This window comes from Lutra lutra, chromosome 13, assembly GCF_902655055.1.
Source record: "Lutra lutra chromosome 13, mLutLut1.2, whole genome shotgun sequence".
Taxonomy (NCBI): Eukaryota; Metazoa; Chordata; class Mammalia; order Carnivora; family Mustelidae; genus Lutra; species Lutra lutra.
Window position 1 is genome coordinate 91,467,362 of NC_062290.1, and position 7,184 is coordinate 91,474,545.

Consider the following 7,184-nt stretch of genomic DNA (forward strand, 5'->3'; position numbering starts at 1 on the left):
GTGTCTGTAGGCAGTCAAACGGCTCAGACCAGGGGTACCCATGTCTGCCTGGGCATCCCAGTGCCCTGGCGGACTTGGTAACAGTACAGATTTCCGGGCCCCGTCCTAGGCTTGCTGAAGCCTTAGCTCTAGAGTGGGAGCCTGGGAATTGTGTATTTCATGTAGGTGTTCTTACAAGCCATAATGATTCTGCTTACTCGCTTCTGAGTTTTCTGTCTCTCCCGCTGGAATGGAAGCCCCCAAGGCAGGGGCCATATCCATCTCGCTCGTGCCTGGATCCCCAGTCTGGCTCATCAGAGCTGAATAAATGAACGGATAGATGAAGGACTATCAGAATGCCAGCCAGGCGAGGGGACCACGAGTTTTCCTCTGCTGCCTCTGCAGTAGAAAGGGTCACCTGCATGGCACTAAGGTGTCCGATTTCTGACAGCAGCAGGAGGGTTGGAGGGAACTGGAGAGGCAGAGTGATGTGTGTGGTGTGCCGCTGGGGGTGGGCTGGACACAGAGAGGGGTCAGGACCCTGGCCATCTGGGAGCTGCTGCATCCCTGTCAAAGTCCCGCATGCAGAGGGCACACCGCGGAACGCACGAAGACACCGGCAGCTCCCTCTCCCTCACTGTGGCGCCTGACGGCCTTTTGGACAGCGTGCCTTGGAAGCTAACCCATCGTTTCTGGAATGATGAGAGCAGGACCATCCAGGGACTCAGTCCATCAGCCGGGGCGCTCCTGGAAAGACTGGGGACCACAGTGCTTGCCCTGGTTCTCAGAGTGCAGAGCTCACCAGTTTCGAACATGCGAGCTGATTACTTTCCTTCTTGAGTAGGGAGGGTGGGTTTGCACTGGATTACTCTCAGTGCTACCCAGAGGACCCATGTTTCCGAGAGGGATAGGCTTGGGGCGTGGACCATATATCCAAAGTGTGGCGCCATGGCCCTAATGAGCCCCACCCCCCAAGGTTAGAGAGGCGGGCGGGGGTAGAGCCTAGGGGGCTGCAGGCTCACTGAGCATGCTCGCTCTAGATTTTGAGGGTCTGGGGGCAGGTCCTTAAACTACCACAGAAAGAAGTGAGTGCTGCACGAGAAGGCCTGTTTCAGGCACCAGGACAGCCCTAAGTGCAGTCTTTCCCTGTGCAGGGATGACGACCCTCCCCTCCTGCAGCTGCCCTCACTTCTGGACGTCGCAGTGTGCTAGCTGTTTTGAGGAGCAGAAGGCACCCTTTAAGCCCTGCTATGGGGGGTGAATTGTGCCCGCCCCCCCAAATCTGTATGTTGAAATCCTAAACCCCAAGACTTCAGAATGTGGTTGTATTTGGAGATGAGGGTCTTTCAAGAGATAAAATGAGCTCATTGGCTTGCCCTGAGCCAATATGACTGGTGTTTTTATAAAAAGAGGTTAGGACACAGACAGGCAGGGAGAGGACGGCCATCTACAAGCCAGAGAGGACTCAGGAGAAACCAACCCTCCCCGCACCTTGCTCTTGAACTTCCAACGTCCAGAGCTGTGAGAAATAACTTTCTGCAGTTTAACTCCCCCATCAGCCCTCACCCCTGGCCGCAGTGTGTATTACAGCTGCCCTGGTAATATAATATAGGGTCCCTCATACAGGGCGTACCTGGGCAGCCACCTGCCCTATTCTTTCCTGCTTTGGGTATTTTTGACCTGCCTTTGGTGATGGAGATGGGCTCAGGTACGTTCAGCCCCACTTTACTGGGGAAACCTGTGGTCCAGGGCACAGGCAGACCTGGATATCATTCCTGCCTGAACCACTCTCTAGCTGGTGAGCTCAGCCCGTTTCTTAGCCTCTCTGAGTCTCCTGTTTTCCTCGCCTGGGGTGTGAGGGGGATGCGGCACCACTGGTGAGAAGTGAAATCACGGCGTAAGACACTTCACATCCAACACTTGCTTCGATAAATAGTCATCCCCTCTCTTTCGTCTGCAGTATATACTAAGCCCTTCTTAGGTGCTAAGCACGGTTCCAGGCACTGGAGCACAGCAGTGAACACTGTGGGCAGAAATCCCTCAGGAATGAAGTCCAGAGAGACTGACAGTAAAGGCAATGGGTCCCACTCTGCTCTCAGACTGGCTCTCCTTGCTTGGGGCCGACCAAAGGATGGCCTCCCTCCAGCATCCCCGGCCCCTTCCCCACGCACTCCCCAAAGATAGACCCAGGAAGGCGGGGATTGCGTGAAATTCAGCCTGGCGCCCACAGCTCCTGGCAGAGACCTCGGATTTGTAGCATCTTCCTATCATCGTGGCTGGAAGCGTGTTCTCACCTCAATCCTCGATACCACGTACCCTCCACGAGCTAAGCCCCTCAAGCCGAGCCTGAGGGATGAGTTTCCGCTTCAGAAACTCTTCCCTGTACGCCCCCGTAGCCCAACCCCCCAACTGATGCTCAGACCTTTGCATTTTGCCAGCAACGCCAGCCTTGGTCTACCCCCCTTCGTTATCATCTGTGTCTTCTTGAAGGTTCTAAGCGTCTCACCACGCCCATGGCTGAGCTCCAGGCAGGTAGAGCTCTCAGGTAGATTGAAAAGGCCAGACAGCTCCTGGCCGGCATCTTCCCCTCCCACCACACGTCAGTGATGGTGGGGGACATGCTCACCCCACTGCTTCTGTTCCAACTTATCTTCTGCACCCAGGTCCTGAGCAGGGCTGGGCCACGAAGGGCAGCCACAGCCAGCCCCATAGACAGCTGACTCCCTCGCCTTGTTCTGTCTGCTCAGGCATTTGGCTAATTTCAACCCAGAAATACGTCTGGAGCTCCCTAAGCCCTTTCAGAATTTTCCATCCTGCCCTAAGCAGACCTCCCTTCCTTTGACCAATGGACCCCATCACCTCCCTTTAGATGGAGATTCTGCTGATTTGTGTAAAATCTACATTATAAAGTACTCACACTGCTCAGCCCTGGCCCTGGCCTTCTTTCAGCTTCCTGGCTCTGTGCTTTTCCAGGAAGATGAGGAAGTGGGCAGAATGGTGACCAGCCATGCCCGTGGACACCCGCCCCCCACCTCCTTCCACCATCTCCCCTTTCAGTCTGGTCGCACAGGTGATCAAAGCACCCTCGTGCTGGGCTCAGAGTCAGGCATTGTGAGATATCTGCACCTGAACAAGGGGTGTCCCCGCCTGGAGACACTAGCAATCTGGTAGGTGGAGCGGCGCTGGAAATAGAAAGCTCTCCCTGGGTCAGCTGTGATGAGTCATGAGAAAGGTCCAGACAGAGCCCTTCTTGGGTGCCAGCTTCGGAGGGGACAGAGAGAGCTGCCCTGGGAACATGGCACTCGACTCTAGGTAGAATCAGAGGCGGGGTGGCAGGGGGTGGGGCCATAAGTGGTGACAGGAAGCAGGTGGATTGTTCGGTAAGGAGAGAAGGAAAGTTGCTCCTACTGGGCGTCTAGTCTAGGGCAGTGTATTAGTTTCCGGTAGCTGCTGTAACACGTTACCTTACACTTACTGGCTTAAGACAATACAAACATGTTATTTTATGGTTCTGGAAGCCTGAAGTCCAAAATCGGCTTCTGACAAGTCAAGGTGTTGGCAAGGCTGGGTTCCTTCTGGACATTCTCCAGGGGAGAGCCTGTTCCTGCCTTTCCAGCTTCCATAGGCTACCTGCACCTGTGCCCCAGGGCCCCACATTGCCATGACCTCTGCTTCCATCCTTGTGTTTCCTCCTCTGGCTCTGACCTTCCTTCCTCCCTTTTATAAGGACCTTGGTAATTACACTGGCCCATCCAAATAATCCAGGATAATCTCCCCATCTCAAAATTCTTCATTGAAAGACATCAGCAAAGTTGCTTTTGTCATGTAAAATAGCATATTTACAAGGTCTGGAGATGAGGACGCGGACATCTTTGGGGGGCAAGCAGTACTCAGCCAACCACAGGCAGGAATTTACAAACGGCCTCATTTAGTTCCCACCTAAGTGCACAAAGCAGCTTCTAATTCCCATTCTATAGATGTGGACTTGGGTTTCTGAAGGTTTACTAGCACTTGGAGGCTATAGTTAGTGAGAAGTTCATGGGGGATTTGAACTCGGTCTGCCTGACCCCAGAGCCGTCTCCACCCGCAAGGGGACCATTCCGGGATTCTCTGGAGCAGGGAGGATTTGCAGTGGCCCTGGAGAGATGTTGCCAAGAGCTCTGGTGGGAGGTGAAGTCAAGAGGAGTGCAGAGGGAAGGGGTAGAGGGGGACGAGAAATCCTGCAGAGGGACACCCGTGATTCGGCCCCTCTGTTCTGTGTGGGGGAAGGCCCAGAAGAAATGCGATCAGAGTCTAAGTGTAGGGATGTCTGTAATGCAGAGTTTGTGGGGCTAACAAAAGAATGGGGAGATGTGGCTAAGGATGGGCTCAGTTTGGGGTCGGGGGGAGGGCAGAACTGGCAGATAGGGGCCAAAGGTGGAGCAAACAGGGGCTTGAGACAGAGTTCGAGGGTCAACCACTCAGGTGAAGAGGAGGCCATGGGGTGAGGGGAGGTAGAACCAGGGGAGGGAACAGAGCCGGGAGACAGTGGGAAGGATACCAAGATGCTATGAGGGGAGAAGAGCTGCCGGCCAGGCTGGCAGGTGGTCAGGGGCACAGCACCAGACTCTGCCGGGGTTGGGGGGAGATGCAGACTTTCAGGAAGAGGCAACCAGCCGTGGCAAACACCAAGCAAACCTTTTGGGTTTAGCAACTCTCAGGTGGTCTCGGGAAGGGCTGAGTTTGGTGCCGCCCAGGCCAGGATGGCCACGAAGACTGACCCAACCTGGGAGAGATGGGCAAGCCCGACAATGACCCTTCTCAGCGGGGGAACGGGATGCATCCGAGCAAGTGACCCATGGTGACTCGTGACCAAGTCCTCTAGTCCTCTGACGCTCCTCCCGTAACAATTCCGGTCCCTGAATATGGGCTGGATTTCCTGACCCACTTCCAGCCGATGGATTGCCTCGGTGCGGACGTGACTTCTGAGGCTAGGTTAGCAAAGGGGCTCGCTCTCTCCTCTCTCCACTCTCCCTCTCTCCCTCCCCTCACATGTGCACATGGGCCTTGGAGCGCTGAGCTGCCCTGTACGAAATCTGTGGGCTCTGAAGCTGCCCAGCTGAGGAGATGAATGGAGCGCGCGGAGAGATAGGCTCCCCCACTGCTGTGCCTTCGCCTCTGGCAGATTCCGGCTGTAGCCACTGTCTAGCTGCAAGCACGAGAAGGACCCTGAGCCAGAACCGCCCCGCAGAGCCGAGTCAGGCCCCTGCTGTGGGAGGAACAGTCACAGTTGAAGCCACTAGGCTCTGGAGAAATCTGTTGCACATGGTTAGGTGACTCGGCTCAAGGGTGCTGTTGGCAGTTTGGGGTTAAAATTTGGCAAGAGAGTCAGGGGCCCTGCAGGCATCTTGGTTCCCAGTGCCCCGCCCCCTGCTCCCTTGTGTTCACTCTATGCCCCTCCCCCTCCATCAGCACAGCCCCCGCAACTCCACAGAGCCCTCTGCAGGGTCCAGCTTTTGGTGACCCCCATACATCGGGTCTGCTTTAGGGGAACGATCTGCATTGAATCCGTGGCTCTTTCCTTCCAGGGGCGTGAGCTAAGCCTACACCTTACACCTGAGCCATGCCTGGGAAAGGAAAAATTTTACTCCACATTAAAAGGATTGAAGAAACCAGGAATGAGGGAGGGGAGAAGTGTCAGTGGATGAGGGAGGGGTCTGCTTTGTGCTGGAGGGGCCGATCTCCAGAGCTGGTCATTAAATGTTAAAGAATTTGGTGAGCTGGTTGTTAAACACATTAGATTATAAGATTAAATTAGATTATTAGGTTATTATTATTATTATCTAATAACAAGCTATTATCCATAAGCAGACTCCCCGCTAAGCACAGAGCCTAACACGGGGCTCTATCCCAAGACCCTGAGATCACATCCTGAGCCGAAACCAGGAGTTCTGAACACACCCATTATTAAAAATTAAATTATGTAAGGGTCGGCTAAGTGTCTGACTCTTGGTTTCAGCAAGAAGTCTGCTTAAGACTCTCTTGCTCCCGGGGCGCCTGGGTGGCTCAGTGGGTTAAAGCCTCTGCCTTCGGCTCAGGTCATGATCCCAGGGTCCTGGGATCGAGCCCCACATCGGACTCTCTGCTCCTCGGAGAGCCTGCTTCCTCCTCTGCCTGCCTCCTGCCTACTTGTGATCTCTGTCTGTCAAATAAATAAATAAAATCTTAAACTTATAATTAAATAAATTATATTAAACGCATTAAATATTCAAAACTCCTCCCTCCTAATTATTTCACCACATTCCGCTAGTCCCTTCCTTGCGCTGTTGTTTGTGTGGTGGAGGGGCGCCCAAGGATGGCCGCTGAGCGTCTAGTCCCAAGTTCACATTCAGTGTGAAATCAACCATGGCAGGAACATTTACACCGTGGAAATTGGCCAACTCTACACACCAGAGCTTTTTTTACTTTTTTTCTTCCCCTCCCAGGGAACAGGTTGTAGAACTTTTACAGATTTTGAGATGGGGCTGAGAGGAGCAGCCATGCTTCTTGTAGCTTTTCCCTTGGCAGCTGGGGATTTCGTGAGCCTGCCGTGAAGGTGTGCGTGCTGTTTTCCTCCCGCCTTGTGTGAACAGTCTCTGGGCTGTGGATCCATGCCTTCTGCTCACCCCATTTCAGAAGCAAATGTCCTGTGGTCCTCTCTGAGCCACATTCGGGAGGTGTGGGAACAGAAATGAGGTGAGATCAAGATTTCTCCAAGGTCTTGCTCCCTCCATGCTCTCACTTAGACCTTTAGCTCTTCTCTCCCCCGCCCCATGATTAGGGGATGCTCAACAGCAATAAAACCCACACTATTCTTTTCTTTAAAACATAATTTATTTGGGTGAAACTCACATGACATAAAATTAAATACCGTAAAGTGGCATTCAGAGCGATTACAATGTTGTACAGCCACTACCCTATCCGGTCCCAAAACAATTCTGCTATCCCAAAGTAGAACTCCCCACCCACTATGTACTCTTCCCCCAACCGAGCCCCTGGTGACCACCGGGCTGTGTTTTGTGTCTAGAGATCTGTTCACTCCAGGGATCTCCTATAAGCGGAATCTTACAATATTTGATCCCTTAGCATATGTTTTCACACTGCGACATGTATCAGTACTTTGTTTCTTTTTGTGGCTGGATAATACAACGAATCCACTGTGTGACTTCACCACGTCTGGATCCATC